The following is a 21,700-nucleotide window of genomic DNA, read 5'->3' as shown; positions in this document are numbered from 1 at the left end:
CTACTACTCAGCCATTTATGAAATGACTACAGAAGAGGTATCATACTGATGACCAAGCTGATTGGCTCTAGTGCAAGTGGGAGATTGTTGGAAATGTGCCCTAAAGCCAATCATGTGATGATACTTTACGGACATTTCACATGTTAAACTAATCTAGTTTTACATATAAAGGGCAAAGATTATTGTTTGAGCCGTCTCATATAAATGTTATATGCTTAAACGATAAAGTCCAAGGAATATGTGATTGGGAGAATGTAATCTAATGAAGTTAGATTCATGAGACCATTCTTTCGTAGACACATCCTAAATGTTCCTGATCATAGGATTGTCAATTGGGCATTGACAGTCCGTTAAGATCGGTACGTACTATGTCTTCTCTCAGGGAGAGTGATTAGTCTCGAGTCATTGGTGTGTGTGACATCAAGACAAGTACGTAGGTGCTCAATAGAGAATGAGTACACTGAACGTGATCAACGAAGAGTTCTCATATTCCATGTCACATAAGAACTCATGGTTGGGATAATGCAAAGTAGTCCTTTGACCTGAGGCATCACAGTTGTCTTGTGGTTAAGTCCTTGATCTTTGATTATGTCAAAGTCACCCCCTCGGGGCGTCCACGGCATTGTTGGGGTCAAGTGACTTAGCTATGGAGACAAGTGAATGCGCAACAAGGGATCTCTAACCTTCAAACAGTTGAGGGAGAATACTCTATGATATGATTTAGAATCTCTGGCCAGAGTATGAATGAGATTAGGGAATGCGTTCCAAATCACATTCAAGTAAATCATATAAGCACAAGATTCGCATTGGATAGTAGACATGAACAAATAAACTATCAAACCAAACAATGTGGTCAAGAGTATTAGATTAGAGAAAAACCGTATTGCATTTGTAATCCCGAACTGAATAGGTTCTCTAACCTCTTATGATTAGCTTGGGTAACCATGACATGCTGCTAGGCGTCAACCATGGTTTGTGGAAGCCCTAAACGTGTGTAATCACTAAAGGGAGAATTGAAAATAGTTTCAATTCACAATCGATGTAAAATGGTTTTAATCGCCCACTACCTCGCTAAAAGGAACCTAATGGATCGCACACCATAAAAGGTGGAGATTGAAGATTAAACGGAGATGAGTAAGAATGATTAAATGGTTTATTCATTTAAATTATGGTAAGGATTAATTAATATGTTAATTAATCAAACGAATAAGTTCGTTAAAGACCTCGGGATAGTTTTGGACCTTAAGGCCCAATGGGCTTCGAAAGTCAAGCCCATTAACTTAAGTTGTATGACAATTTAATGAATAAAGATTCATTGAAGCCCAAAAGCCCAAAACTCCCTAAATGGCCGGCCATAGTGTGATGAATTAGGGTTTTGGTTCTTTAGGTCACTTAAAGAAGTGACTATATAAAGGACTTTATAGCCAAATATTCATTAAGGATTAAGGGTTTTTATTTTGGGGAAAATTGGTGAGAATAGTCTCTCCATTTCTCTCTAAAGAGGCCAACACCTTGGAGGGTACATCTAGCAATCCTAACAACTCCAAGGTCACTCATTTCTTCTACAATCTAACCTTGGTGAAGAGACTTAGAGGTTCTCAATTTTGGGAACTTGGAGAACCTATTTTTCCATCCAAATCCATGGATCTAAGAAGCAAGGAATGAAGGCCCTATCTCTTTGGGTGATTAGCCTTTGCTTATGCAAAGAGGAATCCACAAAGGTAAAAATTTCAACTCACTTTGTTTTGAGTTGATTATTGGTTCACCAATCTACTAGGCTTTGAATTTCATGGTAATGTTTTGTTTTTGGGTGCATACAAGCATGATTCCGCCTTTAATTGTTAATTGCATGCTATATGATGTTGCTTAAATGAACATGTTTTTCAAAATAATTCCTTCAGAATATCCTAGATTTTAACGGAATATTCCTGACGGCATTAACTGCCGCCGTCAGTGTGCCAGGCACGTGCCTGAGCGTGGGCGTAGCGTTTGGCCGTGCCTTGGCTGGCATGTGGCGGCGCATGAGGGGTAGGAAATTTTTTCTAAAAATATGGGGATGTTCGTGAGGTTGTGTAGATCACGTTGGTATATTCAAACTTCCCATTTGGGCATTGTATGAGAAGTTATTAGCTAGTATTGGTTATGTGCTTTAAATTAACATTTTTATAGTTGTTTCGCATACAGGGGAGATTTATCTCGAGGACGAGCGCAGTCAAGGGTGACTCGGGGGCTAGGACCCTTCGACATACCAGTGAGTGGGCTTTTGGTTTTTAGTATATCCTCATATACTTGATATTTTCCCAGAAAATGCGTTAAATGAAAGTATGCCTTGAAATGCCATGCATATAAATTTATGTTCAATATATGAATTAGTATATGATGCATATATATAATTGTGGTGTTGTGGATGCTAAGGTAAGCCCAAGTGAGTTTATGAATTGTGAATGTGAATAACGATTGTGGTTATTTGAGAAGCATAGAGCTCATAAACCTGCACCCTGGTGTTAGTGATTTAGCCAGATATATAGCTCAAGCCTGTTTATAATGTCACCTCCCATACCCTATGCTCACATTAGATCCAATTTAGGTTCATAGTCTTGTCGTACAGACCATTATAGGTGGTTCCGACTCGTAGGTGACTAGCGATTTAGTGCACAGCTATCATGAGAGAGTAGCACTAAGCATAACTATATTACACCCAGTCCTGTCGTACAGACAATTACAGTGGTTCCGACTCGTGTGCAGTGTAGTGCCGTATAGGTCATTTGCAGTGACTCCGACTAGATTGACTAATGAGCTATGAATTCGGTCGTATAGACTTCTGCAGGGGTTCCGGCTAATATATTATTTACCATGAATTTATTTCAGCTGAGTTACTTATTCTGTTTTATATTTGGCATGGCATACTTATGTTTATGGAGATGTGAAGCATGACTTGAATATATCTATATATATATTTATAATCATATCCTATTTTTGGGAAAATTATACATGTTTTACGGCGAGGGGTTAGAGCATTTATACACCTAAAAACTATAATAATTATATATATATATATATATATATATGAACAATTTCATTTTATTTTTTATTTTTTTATTAAGGAGTGTGATTAGTTTTTAAAATTTTAAAAAGAGTATGAAAAAATGATGGTGAGATAATTTCTCTTAATAAGTGCATATTTTACAGTTTTTTGTCCTCTTATGTAAATATATCAAAAGTGAGGGTAAAATAGGAAAAATAGGGATATTATTGTCATTTTGTCAAAAGGTACAAAATTACTATTTTGCCCTCCTCATGTCAATATTGTATATTCAAAAGTGGGGGCAAAATTGAAAAAAAGGGGGCAAAAAGTTGACACGCCCATCTCCTCTCACGTTCTCCTCAAGCGCAACTGCTTCAGTTCATTCAAACTATCCAAAAAACATCAAGATTTCACTTACATGTATGAAAAATTCATTGTGGGACAATTTCTCTTAATAAGTGCATATTTTTATCTTATGTAAATATTTTGATACAAAATTATCATTTTGCCTTCCTTATGTAAATATTGTGCATCAAAAGTGAGGGCAAAATAAAAAAAATTGGGATATGATTGTTATTTTGTCAAAAGGTACAAAATTACTATTTTGCCCTCCTCATGTCAACATTGTGTATTCAAAAGTGAGGGCAAAATTGAAAAAAAGAGGACAAAATGTTGACAAGCCCTCTAATAGAATATATATATATATATGTGTGTGTGTGTGTATATATATATATATTAAATTTAATTTACAAAATTGGTGACCATTGGATCGGCTGAGATTTAATCTCAACCGCCTATTGTGTATTAGGTTGGAGGCTATCCTTCTCTTCTCTCTCATTCACTCTGATCTCTCCAGTCCAGACTTACTCTCGCGCCGTCTCCTTAATCCGCATCTCTCTCGCATCCTCCTCCGTTCACTTCCTTCAACTCGACTCCGGCAGCCATAAGAAAACCACACATAAGCTAGCACACGCTAAAGGTATGAAATTTGTACTTTTGGTATTCCGTGTTTTTTTCAAAAACTAGTGATTTGGGTTTTTTGTTAAAATTAAAACTAATGGCCAGGAAAGGAGGTAATATATTTTTATATGGTATAGTACTATTGTTTTATTTCTTTTCATAATTATTTTGGTAAACTTCTCATAATTTGAATGGTTTTTAATGTTGGGTTTTTCTATACTTAGTTTATGCGGAAGAGAGTTCTGATCTAGAAAACCTTACTAAAAACATCATCAACATAACTCTTGAAAGCAATAGATCAAGTCAAAGTTCCAATACAATTTCCTCATGATGATCGATGAAAATTGATGATTTTGTAAAAGAAATAACATGCAAGCTTTGAGTTCCATTGTCAAGGTTTAAACTTTTGAGAAAGGTTTCACAACCTTTAATATTTTGTAATAGACTAGAAGTGTATGAATATATTTTTATTAGGCTTTTATTTTGGAGTGTAGATGTAGTACTTAAACGACAAATGTGTTTTAATGTTTTGAAGTAATATTTATGTGGCAATGTGTGGTATGTGAAAATTTAAGGAAAAAAATATATTTTTCTTATAGGGTCATAATGGGTCGGGTCACTCTACCCGTTGGGTAAAGTGACCCGACTTGTTAATGACCCATTAAGATAACATGTGTGACATGACATAATCCGTTAAGATAACAGGTGTTGCACGAAAACGACACGAACATGATAGACACGACCCATTTGCTAGGCCTAGACTCAAGTACGTGCCACGCCAACTCATAACAGATTTCTTACAATTTTTTTTATGGAAGTACCAAATTGATTTTCGACACCTATTTTCATGAACTATATTGATCGATTTTCATTTTCGAAATCATCTTGATGGGACGCATCAATTTCAAATTATTTTGGGTCTGTGGGGTCTCTTTTTTCTTCACACATAGATTATTTCAAAGTCCTAGAGAATGACTAGCCAATTGATCTGTAAAATATGAGGGGTAAGAAAATAACTTGTTCAATGATCTCACAAACTCTAAAACTTCATTTTTCTTCGGAAATAAGTATTTAAAAGGATAAATTGCCTATATAGGAAAAACAAACCAAGAGATTTTGCCTACAGAGACGTGTTTTATAAAAAATTAAAATAAAAAAAGGCTAATTTGTTGTCGACATTTTGCTTATTTGTGACACACCTCGACCCAGAGAGTCCACTAAGACTCTGAATCGAGTTGTATTGGCCGACACCCGGAAGGTGACGAAGCCATAAAGTGTGATGATGTGTAAAATGTGAATAAATTTAATCCTAAAAGTGCCTAAGTACACGAGTGCGCGGTGAGCGGATATGGACCCATTTCACACGCGATGTCAGAGCATAAGTAAAGTATAGTAAGGTAAGATAAGGATTATACCATCATAGGAAGCCACCAGTACTGGGATATGCCACGAATCCTCGTCGATAAAGAAAATTTGCTACTAGAACATGGAGGGGCGCAAAATAGAAAATGTGAGTAGGCAGAAACAAAGCTTTTCAAAAACCATTTCTTTTTCCAAAAATAATAACCCCTCACCGTAAACCCATATAATTTCCCAGAAAATAATGATACATACGTATATAGAAATCATGCTTGAGAGTAGTGAAAACCAAGTGTATGCCATGTCAAGTATCTCAGAAATGCAATAGGTAAGCCAAATGTTGTGAATCAATATAAAATGATATGTCAGCCGGAGTCACCTAATGTGACCTGTACGGCTGAACCTATAGCTCATCACTCTAATCCTGCACATGAGTCAAAACCATCTTTGGTGGTTTGTACGACAGGGCTGGGTGCAAATAAATACGCTCAAGTGCTACGATCATGTGAAGGCTGTGCGAATAATCTGAAGGAAATATTTGTAAAACATGTTCATTTAAGCAACATCTATAGCATGCTATTAACAATTAAAAGGCGGAATCATGCTTGCATGCACTTAAAACAAAACATTAACCATGAAATTCAAAGCCTAGTAGATTGGTGAACCAAGACTCAACTCAAATCAAAGTGAGTTGAGAAATTATACCTTTGTAGATTCCTCTTTGCATAAGCAAAGGCTAATCACCCAAAGAGAGGGCCTTCATTCCTTGCATCTTAGATCTACGGATTTGGATGGATTAAATAGGTTTCTCCAAGTTCCCAAAATTGAGAACCTCTAAGTCTCCACACCAAGGATGGATTGATGAAGAAATGAGTGACCTAGAGGAAGCAAGATTGCTACTTAATTTCCTCTAGGGTGGCCGGCCTCTTTAGAGAGAAAAGAGAGCTTTGTGTTCTCATCCTTTCTCCAAAAGAAACCCTAAATGAATTTTGGCTATAAAGTCATATTTATACCTTAATTCATTGGAGTGGCAAACTTGTAAATAAGTCCAAAACCCACTTCATCTCTAAATGGCCGGCCATAGGGATTCATTGGACTATTTGGGCCTTTGTGAATCATTATTCATTAAGTTGTCATACAACTTAAGTCAATGGACTTGACGTTCGAAGCCCATTGGGCCTTAAGGTCCAAAACTATCCCGAGGTCTTTAACGAACTTATTCGTTTAATTAATTAACATATTAATTAATCCTTGCCATAAATAATTAAACCATTTAATTATTCTTACTCATCTCCGTTGTTTCTTCAATCTTTACCTTACACGGTGTACGATCCATTAGGTTCCTTTTAGCGAGGCAGTGGGCGATTAGAACTCTTTCAAACCTTTTGTGAATTGAAACTTACTTTCAATTCTCCCTTTAGTGATTATACACGTTTAGGGCTTCCACAAACCATGAGTGACACCTAGCAGCATATCATGGTTACCCAAGCTAATCAGAAGAGGTGGAGAACCTATTCAGTTTAGGATTACAAATGCAATACGGTATTTCTCTAATACAATACTCTTGACCACATTGTTTGGTTTGATAGTTTATTCATGTCTACTATCCAATGTGATTCGTGTGCTTATATGATTACCTTGAATGTGATTTGGAACAACTTCCTAAATCTCATTCATACTCTGATCAGAGATTCTTAATAACATCATAGAGTATTCTCCCTCAAACGGTTTGAAGGTTAGAGATCCCTTGTTGCGCATTCACTTGCCTCCATAGCTAAGTGGCTTAACCCCAACTATGTCGTGGACACCCTCCTGATGGAGTGACTTTGACATAATCAAAGATGAAGGACTTAACCACAAGACAACTATGATGCCTTAGGTCAAAGGACTACTTTGCATTATCCCAACCATGAGTTCTCATGTGACATGAATATGAGAACTCTTCGTTGATCGTGTTCAGTGAACTCATTCTCTATTGAGCACCTACGTACGTGTCTTGATGTCACACACACCAATGACTCGAGACTAGTCACTCTCCCTGAGAGAAGACACAGCACGTACTAATCTTAACGGACTGTCAATGCCCAATTGGCAATCCTATGATTAGGAACGTTTAGGATGTGTTTACGAAAGAATGGTCTCATGAATCTAACTTCTTTAGATTGCATTCTCCCAATCACATATTCCTTGGACTTATCGTTTAAGCATATAACATTTATATGAGACGGCTCAAACAATAATCTTTGCCCTTTATATGTAAACTACATTAGTTTAACTTTGTGAAATGTCCGTAAAGTATCATCATATGATTGGTTTTAGGGCACATTTCCAACAATCTCCCACTTGCACTAGAGCCAATCAGCTTGGTCATCAGGGATGATACCTCTTCTGTAGTCATTTCATAAATGGCTGAGCCGTAGGCCTAGACAATGGATATCTATATGTTATCCATAGAAGCAACCTTGAGAATAACGACGTCACCATTATACATGATTCTCAATCATGTGGTTCAGTCTCTCATATGAGTTCGGATCTTGATGAGGCCTTGATTCCCTGGCTTGAGCTATCGCCCCATTAGTGTCGTAGTGTCGATACACTAAATACACTTTCTGGTTGAAACCGAATAGAGAGTTCATAAATGAACTTTCCCATCCAAACAACATTGTTGTAAGCTTCTATATGGCAATATATTTTGCATTCATAATGGAACACACTAAAGTCATTACTTTAATGTTTCCATCCAAATATCTCTTTAGTCATAATAAAGAGATATCTGTTTATCTCTTCATTCATAATGAAGAAACATCCAATGATGGATTAGATTCATAATCTAATACATTTACGCTTCCATTACGTTACTCTAATTCTTCCTCAATTATTGAGGAATCTATCCTTTAGTATTTCTTAAATACTTAAGGACTCACTTGACAGTTGCCATGGTTCTGATCCTGGGCTTGTACTGATATCATCTTGTACCTTTCTAGGTACAACTCATATCAATGTTTTTCATACAATATGAAATACATAAATCACCTTTCTGCTTACGCATAAAGGATTCTATTTACGCATTATTTCTTTGGGAGTCAAAGAGTACGTTCTCTTTGAGAAGAGCAACTTCTTAGTCTCACTAGAGTTGTCCTTTTGATTGAAGTTCATCATCATATGAGAAACTTCCTATCATCTTTTGTGTATATTTAGGGCTTGATATAATCCAATTATATCCTAAAATCTATCAATATAGATTTCCATCCCATGTATGTAGACTATGTCTCCCATATACATTCTATCTTCATATAATGTTTTAAAGTCATAACTTTAACGAAGAAGTATTCTTTTCATTTCCAAAATTAATATATCATATATATGTTAAATTTTAGGAATATGATTAACTCCCACTAATCTTTTGTAAACCTAGTAAACAAAAGATTCATTTACATCTTTATGAGAAATCAAACGATTTGATCCTTTTCTCATAAAATGCTTATAGCTCCCACTAGCTTGCTAAGATTCATGATGGATGGATCTCTACAACTTACATGTCTTGTGATTTATAGTTTTAGACATATATTATCAAGACTATCTTAATAATGGTTTCGGAAACTCATATTATGTCCAAACATTGAATCACCATTTAGTTGTAGCTAGCAATCTTCGAATTAATTGAAACCAAGACTATCTAAAAAATGGTTTCTTCAAAGTCACCCATTCTCTTTGATTGTAGTCACCTTAAGCTACCAATTAGCTTATGAAGGTTTCATTATTTCGGGTCAAATGGTACTTTACCATTTCCTTGAGTATATATCATATATACACTCAATGTAGTCATAAGGATTTTCATTCTTATTTCTTTCGAATTAAGAGGTGCAACTCTATGACATAGTCATAAAGTTCAAACCATTCAATTGAGACGGTTTATAAAACCTTCTCGACTACCTTGGAGCTTTTGGTATAGGAACTAGGTTGTTATATTTGTTGATTATTATCTTGTCTCTCAAAGAACCCATTCTTTGAGTTCTATCTTTCATTCATTTGCTCTTAGGCAAATCATATTGTAAGACTACAATGAACTACCCAACAAAACAACATTTGTTAGTTGGTTTATAGAAGCGATATCCAAAAGTTAATTTAAGGATATCCCACAAGATTGTTATCAAACAAATATTGCTTATTAGCACACAACCCCAAATCTTAACATGCTTGAGATTTGTCTTTCTTTCCAACTACATCTTATGGAGTTATGAAAATTTTGGAAGATCTTCTAATTGACAATCATATTGTCTTAGAAGTATATATCCTATATATGGGTAATTGATAATATCCAATGAACTAAATCTTATTCAAGTTCGTTCTTCTCCTTATGGAGAAATCCATTATCATATGATGCTTCTTTCCTTGATATCTTTCAAGAAAACTATTCTAAAGTGTTACCATTCCTTGGATCAAATCTAAGGATGTAAATACTTTAGACGTCTTACTCATCAACTTACATTTCTTGAAATCTTTGAAACCTTTTGCAAAGTATTCGGACTTGTGTTTATTTAAAATAAACTATAGTCCAACCAAGGGTGATCTTCGGTGAATGTCATACATCATGAGTAGTATTATGTTGTGGACATGTGCCACTAACATCTAAGTGAATTAACCTCAACAACTTTGTGATTCTTTCTTCTTTCCAAAAGAATAAAGATTCGAACATTTCGCCTCTATACAATTTTAATAAGAAGGTGTTGGATCCGGATCTAACGATCAAAAGCATCCATCTATGACCAACTCGTAATTTATGTTTTAGAGGTATCACAACTCAGTTGGGATTAGTCACTACCTTGCAACCTTTTGGGTTTTAAGTATCATTATGTTCTAGACAGTTAACACTACCATATCATCTCTACTATAGAGACAATCAATTAGATTACTATAATCCAATCATTGACTAATAAATAACAATGTTTTGTCAAACAAAACATTCATCCATCTCTACTATAGTGACGGAATTAAGTTCCTTAAAATTGGAATGTAAAGACAATCTTTGGTTTTTCCAATTTTTTTGGTAGTTCATATGAGGAAGTAAGTACTATCTGCTTTCGCAGAGATCTATATTTTATTCATGTTCCGAATGTGAAGCACCTTTTTCTTCTCTCATATATCTTCTACTTCTTATTAGTCACACTTTTACAACGATTGTAAAACATAGTTACTAATACGGAATCAAGCATTCAAGTAGAAGAACCAACTGTTTTGAACTATTCAAGAACAATTTACAACACCTTCGAAAGGTGTGTTCTTGACACTTGCAAGACATTTCTTGCAAATACCCCTTCCAATGTCCATCCTTTCATAAAGAAAGTTTGTTCCCTTGGAGTTAATTTTATGTTCTTCATTTGACTTCTCCTTTGACTACAATAGTCATGGTCCCTAAACTCCCACTATCTCTCTTGAAACTTATTTCAATTGTGTTATACACATCAAACATTTTGGATAGTATGTGTTTATTGTTCACTACATAGTTTACAATAAACTTAGTGAACCATTAGGATAGGGACATAAAGGTGAGGTCCTAGCCTAGTTTCCGTCTCGTTAAGTGGTTTATCACTTCAACATTCAATGATTCAAAATCATCATAAGTCCATGTTGATGGACTATTTTTGTCAACCAACCATTATGTTCTAAACATAATTACAAACTTTCAAGAGTTGTTCAAGGCAACTCTCATTTCTTCATACAACAATTTGTAAGTGAAGAATCATGGCACATAAAGTGTCCATGCCATTGTGCTTTCTTCTCAAGTTCTTTGTTCATTTAACAAAGAAACAAGCACTAGTGTTTGCATTGACTAAGGGTTGTTCAAAGCAACTCTTATTTCTTCATACAACAATTTGTAATTGAAGAATTATGACATTAAAAGTGTTGTCCTCTTTATGATAGACTTATCTAACATGTTCTTTCAATGATACATTATCAATAGAAAGATTGTGAGGATAAGACTACTTTGGTACATATGCAATCCTTTTAAGACAATCTTTGGGATTGTGGTACCAAGTCCGGAAACTAAAGCATTCGGCTTTTCTTTGTCAAGTTTTGGATAGCGTTTGCAAATATATTGGTAAACAAATACATAACGAATATAAATTGATTGATTTTTAAGCCATTTGATCCGGGTCTTTAAATCAAATAGCACCACCCACTATTTTTGGCAAATTCCATATCCCTCATTGGAATTCGAGAGTTTTGGAGGAAACTCTTAGTAGGGTATGGGAGACTCACTATTACCAAGCCCACCTCACAATGATATGATGTTGGCTAGAATTAATAATAATGAGAGAGTACGCTTACTCATTTGCATCTCTTACAAGTACCCATCTTATTTGGCCTCTAGAGAATGTAGCCTCACAATGATATGATGTTGGCTCCATTGCACTTAGTTAAGTCATTCCCACCATGCAAGTTCGAGTAGGGGTTCAAGAACAACCTCACAATGATATGATGTTGGCTATTCTCGTTGCCTACCTTCACAACATCATGTATGCATACAGAACTCCTCCTGAGTGTAAGCACGCACTTTGTACTCCCCCATGATAGGGTGAAGTCGGTGTACGAGTCACAAACGATCGGAGCCTACTACGGTGGAAGGCCACGAAAGAGTGTTCAAAGCACTCTCACGCTTATCAACTTAATAATGGTTTGGTTGAGGGTTTTAGGTCTCATCACATATAAACATACATTTTAATCTTATTAAAACAATTTGGTCCTATTACAACTATTGGTCCATGTGATTGATTTAATAGTATATAATACTCCCACTAAGCTTGTAAAATGGTTTTTAAAGCAAGAGTATATAGTACTACTAACATAAGGTTTGCATTCATTGATGGACTATATAGTTACCTTAGGGCCTTAGGATGACTATGAACCTTTGATTAGATCCAACACGAGCCTAGTGTTGGATCTGGATCTAGGGATTGTGAGTGATTTTAGTTACGCGTTTAATCATATTAAGGCGTGTTTTTCTTATTGGGCGTTGGACCCAACTACTCCAATTTCATGCATATCAAATAAAACAAGAAAATGAGTACTTCAAAATAAAGAAGAGTGTTCACAACATCAAGTATGCATATAGACTCCTCCTGAGTGTAAGCACGCACTTTGTACTCCCCCATGATAGGGTGAAGCCGGTGTACGAGTCACAAACGATCGGAGCCTACCACGGTGGAAGGCCACGAAAGAGTGTTCAAAGCACTCTCACGCTTCTCAACTTAATAATGGTTTGGTTGAGGGTTTTTAGGTCTCATCACATATAAATATTCATTTTAATCTTTATTAAAACAATTTTGGTCCTATTACAACTATTGGTCCATTTTATTGAATTTAGTTGTATATAATACTCCCACTATGCTTATAAAACGGTTTTTAAAGCAAGAGTATATGATACTACTAACATAAACTTTGCATTCATTTGATGGACTATATAGTTGCCTTAGGGCCTTAGGATGACTATGAACCTTTGTTTAGATTCAACACGAGCCTAGTGTTGAATCTCGGTCTAGGGATGGTGATTGATTTTAGTTACGCGTTTAATCACATTAAGGCGTGTTGTCTTAGGGGTGTTGGACCCAACTACTTCATTTTCATGCATATCAAATAAAGCAAGAAAGAAGTACTTCAAAGTAAAGGTGAGCTTATGCTCATTACAACATTTGAACAATTCAAATTACTTTAAAGTAAAGAAGAGCTTAAGCTCTTTTACAACATTTGATCAAATCAAATTACAACCAAAATCTAATCTACACATTCCCATGGTTCAAACAAATTTGAAACGGCCTTTCACATAGCTCAATTATCGTAGGCTTAGGTTCATAATCACCGTTTAATTAATTAACACTTTAACTAATTAAATTTGAATGCAACATTTTCATTTGGTTTTTGTATCCATAGAATTGATTTAAATGGAGCTAAATGAAATGAAAATCCAATTCTCATTTAAAGAGACAAAACCATTTTGTTCTCAACCTAATTTGGGCCAAAATGCAATTACCACAACTTTTGGGCTATATTGCAAAAACACAAACTTTTGGGGTCACTTTGTAAAAACACAAAAGTCCACTACTTCATGTAATTACAACTAGAACCCAAAAATTTCAATAAATTCAAAACTTCATTAAAGGAGCAAAACAATTTGTCCTTTAGCGTTTTTAGGCCTTAACGTCAAAACGTAAACTTTCGGGTCAAAATACAAATACACAAAAGTATCAAAACTTTATGTAATTGCATAAAAGCCCCAAAAATACCCTATTTTAATAGGGTGGCCGGTTTTAGGGAGAAAAAGGAGTGGAGATAAGTCCACAAAAATTTGGAAATTTTTCAACTAAGTCATAAAGCCATGCAAGTGGAAATAGGTTGATGTGAATAAAGCCATGCAAGTGGTGTGTGTGTAAGAGAAGTCCTTCTTACACACCCATCACCATTTCTATCACCTTTCAAAAATAATAAATGTTTTGATGATAGATAAGTCACACCCACCAACACAAAACAAAGACTTTATGAAATAAATCAAAACTTTGAATCAAAACATCAAACCTTTTTGTTCTTGGCAAGAACATCAAGAACAATGTAGAACATCCATGAAAACCCATAAGAGCTCCATGAATGTTTTCAAGCAATAAAACTCAAATTTTCACCATTCAAAATGGGGCTAACATCCTAGGGTACTTAGGGGTTTCAAAAGTCACTTTCAAACACTTTTAACAAGTCAAACAAGAACCCAAAATATCACCCTTTGGATTTGGCCGAAAATCCCCAAAAACATGGCATCAAATTTTAGCTCCAATATTCATGCTCATATGAACTACATCTACAACATTTGAGATGACAAATTTTCTAACAAAATTTACATTCAAAGAAGCAAGAATAAAGCTTGTAACATATTACAACATTTAAATTAAAGACTATGAACTACAAAACCCAAAAGGATTTACCAACTACTAGACCTAGGCTATGATACTACTTGAAGGAAATATTTGTAAAACATGTTCATTTAAGCAACATCTATAGCATGCTATTAACAATTAAAAGGCGGAATCATGCTTGCATGCACTTAAAACAAAACATTAACCATGAAATTCAAAGCCTAGTAGATTGGTGAACCAAGACTCAACTCAAATCAAAGTGAGTTGAGAAATTATACCTTTGTAGATTCCTCTTTGCATAAGCAAAGGCTAATCACCCAAAGAAAGGGCCTTCATTCCTTGCATCTTAGATCTATGGATTTGGATGGATGAAATAGGTTTCTCCAAGTTCCCAAAATTGAGAACCTCTAAGTCTCCACACCAAGGATGGATTGATGAAGAAATGAGTGACCTAGAGGAAGCAAGATTGCTACTTAATTTCCTCTAGGGTGGCCGGCCTCTTTAGAGAGAAAAGAGAGCTTTGTGTTCTCATCCTTTCTCCAAAAGAAACCCTAAATGAATTTTGGCTATAAAGTCATATTTATACCTTAATTCATTGGAGTGGCAAACTTGTAAATAAGTCCAAAACCCACTCCATCTCTAAATGGCCGGCCATAGGGATTCATTGGACTATTTGGGCCTTTGTGAATCATTATTCATTAAGTTGTCATACAACTTAAGTAAATGGACTTGACGTTCGAAGCCCATTGGGCCTTAAGGTCCAAAACTATCCCGAGGTCTTTAACGAACTTATTCGTTTAATTAATTAACATATTAATTAATCCTTGCCATAAATAATTAAACCATTTAATTATTCTTACTCATCTCCGTTGTTTCTTCAATCTTTACCTTACACGGTGTACGATCCATTAGGTTCCTTTTAGCGAGGCAGTGGGCGATTAGAACTCTTTCAAACCGATTGTGAATTGAAACTTACTTTCAATTCTCCCCTTAGTGATTATACATGTTTAGGGCTTCCACAAACCATGAGTGACACCTAGCAGCATATCATGGTTACCCAAGCTAATCAGAAGAGGTGGAGAACCTATTCAGTTTAGGATTACAAATGCAATACGGTCTTTCTCTAATACAATACTCTTGACCACATTGTTTGGTTTGATAGTTTATTCATGTCTATTATCCAATGTGATTCGTGTGCTTATATGATTACCTTGAATGGGATTTGGAACGACTTCTTAAATCTCATTCATACTCTGATCAGAGATTCTTAATCATATCATAGAGTATTCTTTCTCAAACGGTTTGAAGGTTAGAGATCCCTTGTTGCGCATTCACTTGCCTCCATAGCTAAGTGGCTTAACCCCAACTATGCCGTGGACACCCTCCTGATGGAGTGACTTTGACATAATCAAAGATGAAGGACTTAACCACAAGACAACTATGATGCCTTAGGTCAAAGGACTACTTTGCATTATCCTAACCATGAGTTCTCATGTGACATGAATATGAGAACTCTTCGTTGATCATGTTCAGTGAACTCATTCTCTATTGAGCACCTACGTACTTGTCTTGATGTCATACACACCAATGACTCGAGACTAGTCACTCTCCCTGAGAGAAGACACAGCACGTACTGATCTTAACAGACTGTTAATGCCCAATTGGCAATCCTATGATCAGGAACGTTTAGGATGTGTTTACGAAAGAATGGTCTCATAAATCTAACTTCTTTAGATTGCATTCTCCCAATCACATATTCCTTGGACTTATCGTTTAAGCATATAACATTTATATGAGACGGCTCAAACAATAATCTTTGCCCTTTATATTTAATCTACATTAGTTTCACTTTGTAAATGTCCGTAAAGTATCATCATATGATTTGTTTTAGGGCACATTTCCAACATAATCACGGGTCACCTACGAGTTGGAACCACGTAATGTGGTATGTACGACAGGGCTGTGCACCAAACTTGGATCCAAGGTGAGCGTGCGGTGTGGGAGGTGAACATCATATGAAGGACTGTGCCCTGGTCACTGGTGGGAGCACTAGCACCGGGGTGCAGGATAATGAGCTCTAAATGCATCTCAACATAACCATAAACACTACAATCACTACCATCAATATATACTCACCTGAAGCTTACTTGAGCATCCACAGCATTAAACAACAATATGCATAACTATACTAATGCATGTTCTAAAATGTAATGTGATTGACATGGCATCTAAAATCGTAAATCCATTTAAAACAATTTCTGGAAAAACGTAAAGCATATATACATATACATAGAAAATCAAAAGCCTACTCACCTGGAGTCTGCGCTAGAACTCCCTAGCACAACATCAAGGAGTCACGAACGATCGGCGCCTAGAACAATTATCAAACCATATCTCAGAATTCCTGTCAATAAAACACTTAAATTACATATCCTATTCGGGAAGATCCGTACTTTGGATTCTTGATCCGTAAGTTTCTAAAATCCTCAAATATTATGTACTAGAACGTATCAAAGTTTAGTGACGCTCCAATGGTCGGATCGTCGACTGCTATAATAATCGGGTGGCGGTCCTTCATGAAACTAGGTTCAAATGGTGGAAATTCGTTAATCGGACCTCACAAATGGTATCAAGGTATTCAAACTTAACCTAGGAAGGTCAGGGGATACCTCGGCCCATGCACCGCTGCAGGTGGCGGTCGGGCGCCCCAACTTGCCAGAAAATTCAACTATTTCCAAAAATTAAAAAATTTCATAGAAATGAAGATCTTGATGAGTAGAGCAACTTTCATACTTGCGATCAAGGCCAATTTTTCCAGGAAAAGCCCCAATTTCACGAAAATCCATTGGAACCCTAGGTTTGGGTGGTTCTTGATTCGTGTGCAAATGAACTCTGACGCTCCAACCACTGATTGGGCTTTGTTCCAGACCTCTTGAGGGGTGTTTTGGTGGTGGTAATTGAATGGAAACGCTTTAGATTTGATGGATCTCGTCCACGGGTCTCAAGGCACCCACATGTGCAAAACCCTCAATTTGAAACCCAATCCTCTCAAATTTGAAGTGGAAATGGTAAAGGAGGAGTAGAATTGATGATTGGGAGTGATTAATCGGCCCAATTCAACGGAAAAATGGTGAAATTCATCAGAGAACCCACCGGTTACAACCCGGGTCACAGGTCGAAAGGGAACCTGGCCGATTCCTTTGTTTTTCCTTTCTCTCCTTTCTCTCCTTTCTCTCCTCACCCATTGGTCACCCTCTTCTCTCTCCTCTCCTCACTGGCCGGTTCCTCCCTCCTTTCCTTCCTTTATACTCCATCTCCATTACCCATCACCATCTTTCTTTAAATTTGGGCCACACACGTGGCATTCCAGATTTTTGGAGAAAAATCTGGTGGTTTCTTGAACTCATTTAATTTACTAAAATGCCCCCAACTTTAACTATTTCGTTATAACTCCATATCACGATTCGTTTGAGCCCACGCACCCGTAGCGATGAGTACTACGAGGATACAGCAAGAAAATGAACCTTACTTGACACGACACGGTAGTCAACAAAAGTCAACACTGTGCTTCAAAGGGCATTTTCGTAAATTCACTTATTAAAATAATATAAATCATAATTTTTAGGGACGGGCTATTACAATTTGTCTATTGGGATGATTGTCTCTACCCAATTGGAGTACTTTATTTTATTTGCGTTTTCTTAGTTCTGGACCAAATATGGTTCGTTGGATCAAATATGAACGATTGAAAACAAACCAATAAAAACAAGCTTACGGCTAAAAATAAATGACCCGTCATCAACTCAAAAATGTATCTGACAATAGTTATTTTTTATCAACTTAAATTCTCCCTCTCTTCAACAACAGTTGTCATCTCCTTCGCCCAAACTCTCCCTTTCCTGTGAACGGTTTCGAAAAATTTGCAGTCGACTTTCTTTTCGTTCGAAAACTTCCTTTTCATTCGAAACCCAGTCGAAGTTGTGTAGTTCTTGTCATCTCTGGCCCAACGTTTCAAGCTCACTGTACTTCCACACAATGCTTTAGAAAATTAGGCGAATTTGGTTTAAGACTTTTCCAGTTGGTTCGACAGAAAGGACATGATGCTACTAACTATTCCTAGTTGTAACCATAATTCTACTCCTCATACCAAGCCAACCTTGATTTCCAGCCAATACTTGGAGTTGCTTTAATTCATCCACATCATCAAGTATGAGAAGAACCTTTTTATTGTGCAAGAACTTCTATGTGAGAATGCTTACTTCATCTCAAATTTATGCGATCCTTTCCTTCAAGAGCGGGAAAAGAAGTCTTTTCACAAGATCAATGATGAGTCTATATTATACCATATATTTTACCCTATTCTTAGTTATAGTTTATTGGTTATTTTGGTAGAATTTTGATACTTTGTTATGTATTTTCAATGTAGGAGACTTCTTCTTGAGCAAAAAGTGATCAAACAGATGAATTTTGGAGTGATTTCAATTGGCGAATGTTCTTGAGTCTTTCAAGATGATTTTATCCAAATTTCAGCTTTTTCTACCAAGCCGTTTAACTGTGGTGATGAAATTAAAACCCAGCGCGAAGCTTTCCCAGATTGACATTTCTGGACGTTTTGGGCATTTTGGAGGTCAAAATGGCATATTTTGAGGAAGATTCCTTCTGAGGATTTGTTAGACACGTCTTCAACTTTCAAAAGAGACCTTTTAGGACCAAATCAGAGTTGATTTGATTGGTCAAAAGTCTGGTCAAAAGTCTGATTTTCTGAGAAGTCCTAATTTCAGTTCAAATAGGAAACCTTTTCTAGTAAGGATTTTATTTTGTAGTATTATAAATAAGGTTTTTTAGCCATTAGGGTTAAGGAGGGGAGAATGCATGCACTACTTTGGAAGATTCAATTTTATTTTCAAGGTGTTTTCTATCTATGTTCTTAATAATATTTTGTTTTATGATTGTTAGTAACTAGTTCGTTTGCTAGGGCGAGGCCACAAGCCTTAGCAAGAATATGTAGTTTCCTTAATTTGCTTATGATATTGTTGACCCTAAAAACTACCAAGCCTACGTGGCGCGCATGCCAAGTAACTAATAAGCTAACTATGTCCTTCAATTATGTGTGGGGTGTGCCAACTCATCAGCTGAGCTCGACCAGGGAGTAATGTGTTGATGTTGCATTGGGTTCGTTGCTAACTTCTGCATCTTGCGATTATGGCCTAGGAAGGAACACATCTCAACCTTTAGGTTCTAGAGCCAGAAGACAAGGCTGCTAGTCCTGCGAAGTTCATAAATCATTGGCACTGGGTTCGGTCACGGTGATTATATTCGTGAGGGTATAAGCTCATCGAACTAGCACCATACTGTATGGACATAAATACTTAAAAAAGATGTATGTCTTGATGGTAAATGTGGTTCAGCCGTCGGAATGCCGAACTCTGAAACTTACTTGCAAGTATCCAATCATAAAACAACTCGGCGTTCTATGTGTCGAGCCTAGTAATCTGTAACACCTCACTTCACCGAAAAGGCTAATGAGATGACCACTGCCAACAAGGATTTGAAAATCCTTCTCAACCGGGACTTGGATAAATAACCAGTCGGCCTCGAAGCAGTGTTGTCTATCCAAACTGAAGGTGCTCCTTGGTTGACTGATTCTATAGCTTCAGTGTTGTTTATCCAAACTGAAGATGTTGCTGGTTGCCTTCATAGTGTTGTTTATCCAAATTGAAGATGTGTTGGCGAGAAGAAAGGGGAGAAGGATAAAATCTCAAAGGTTGTTGAGAAGCTTTCCACATGGCAATTTGTATGTTAAATTGGAGGGGCCTTGAATGATGCACTCCCTTATCTATTTATAGTACCAAACCCCCTCATAGCCAAGCTAGAGTTATACTCGGATTAGAACTCCTCATCCTAATCTTATTAGGTTTCGGCCAATCCTAACTCTAATAGGACTTTGAACCAAGCTCTTTTAACAAACCAGATTCATCTCCTAGGTCTTAGCCTTAGAGACTCCTTGTTACACTAGGTTTCAACAACCCCACTCTTATCTAAACCAATCCCCCTCATGATAGAATCTGATCCTCACTGGACAACCCATGATAATTTTAAAAGATTACTAGGCCGAGAGCGGCTCTAAGCTCAGCCTAAAAAATATGTTAGGCCCAAACATTACCCCCTTGCTTCTGAGGTCTTCGACCTGCAAGTCCTGGCCGAGCCTCGACCTTGAAGAAACAAAATAATCCCTTAGCATATTCCTAATATACCAGAGAATACCAAGAGAGCTCGAATGGTCGAACCACCTAGGCGCATTTATTGAACACGATTGCACGATCCCTTAAACATGTCAGATTCCTTTCCATGTGGCAGTTCCTTAGCCCAACTGTCTGTCTATAATAATAACGTTCGAAGCGTACGAGTATCTGAAACATCCATTCACCATAAACCTCGCTATCATACGCATACGTGCATTCTCAATCCACGAGCTTTTCGGTCTCTTCCCCTGGATTCTTTGAATATCTATCATGATTACAAATCTCTCTGATCGATTTTACCCCTCATTCTTTTAAAATCAAATCATTGATCTTCTTACCAAATGCCTATAAATACTTAGCTCATCTTCATTTAGATATTTACTTTTTCAAAACCTCCAAAAAACTTTTGCTATTTACTTTCAACCCAGAAAAGAAACCAAACTTTGAAACCTAGAAACCTCCAAACCTTCATCAATGGCTGCCAACACCTTCATCACCAAGCTTGTTGAGGAATACAACAAGTATAGGGACTTTATCGACCGAAACGCCATTAAGTCCCTCCGATCCAAGGGTGGTTCGAGCGCCTCCCACTAAACTCTAGGACCACTTTTCAAGGATAACATCCCAGAGTCAATTACCAACAAGCTAAAGGTCAATTGCCTTGAACTCATTTTCTAAAGGTATGATTGGTCAAAGTGGGAATCAGCCAGACCACAAGGAGTTTGGTCCTCAACCATCGCAGCCTAGGTCACTCGCATGGAGCCACACTTCGACGGTGAGTAGAAAACCCTTGGAATTTTCGATGCTATCAAGCTTTCGACCCATGAAATTATCATGGATTGAGAACTCTTGATGGTCGCCCTAAGCTTCTGGTGCTTGACCACCAACACAATGGTTCTCAACCTCGGTCCTGTCGGCCCAACTGTGCTAGATGTTACGGCCATACTTGGCACCTTCCATTCCGATCTCCCTGTCAACGTTGCTCTCTCGCGATACGAATTCGACCTCGACCTGAAGGCAATATTCAATGATCATGCTGTAGAAGTATTGATGAAGAAAAACCAAGGGCTGTCGAAAAAAGATGTGCCAAAACTGCACAAAAATTTCTTCAACTACGGCATCTTGATCAACCACTTCACTGACTCGGAAGGGGAATACCTCAAGAAGGGAGAGCATGAGGCCTTCTTGTTCTATTGGTATAATAAGTTTATCTT

Source organism: Malus sylvestris, chromosome 1 (assembly GCF_916048215.2).
Source record: "Malus sylvestris chromosome 1, drMalSylv7.2, whole genome shotgun sequence".
Lineage (NCBI taxonomy): Eukaryota > Viridiplantae > Streptophyta > Magnoliopsida > Rosales > Rosaceae > Malus > Malus sylvestris.
Note: the sequence above shows the minus strand (reverse complement) of the source record.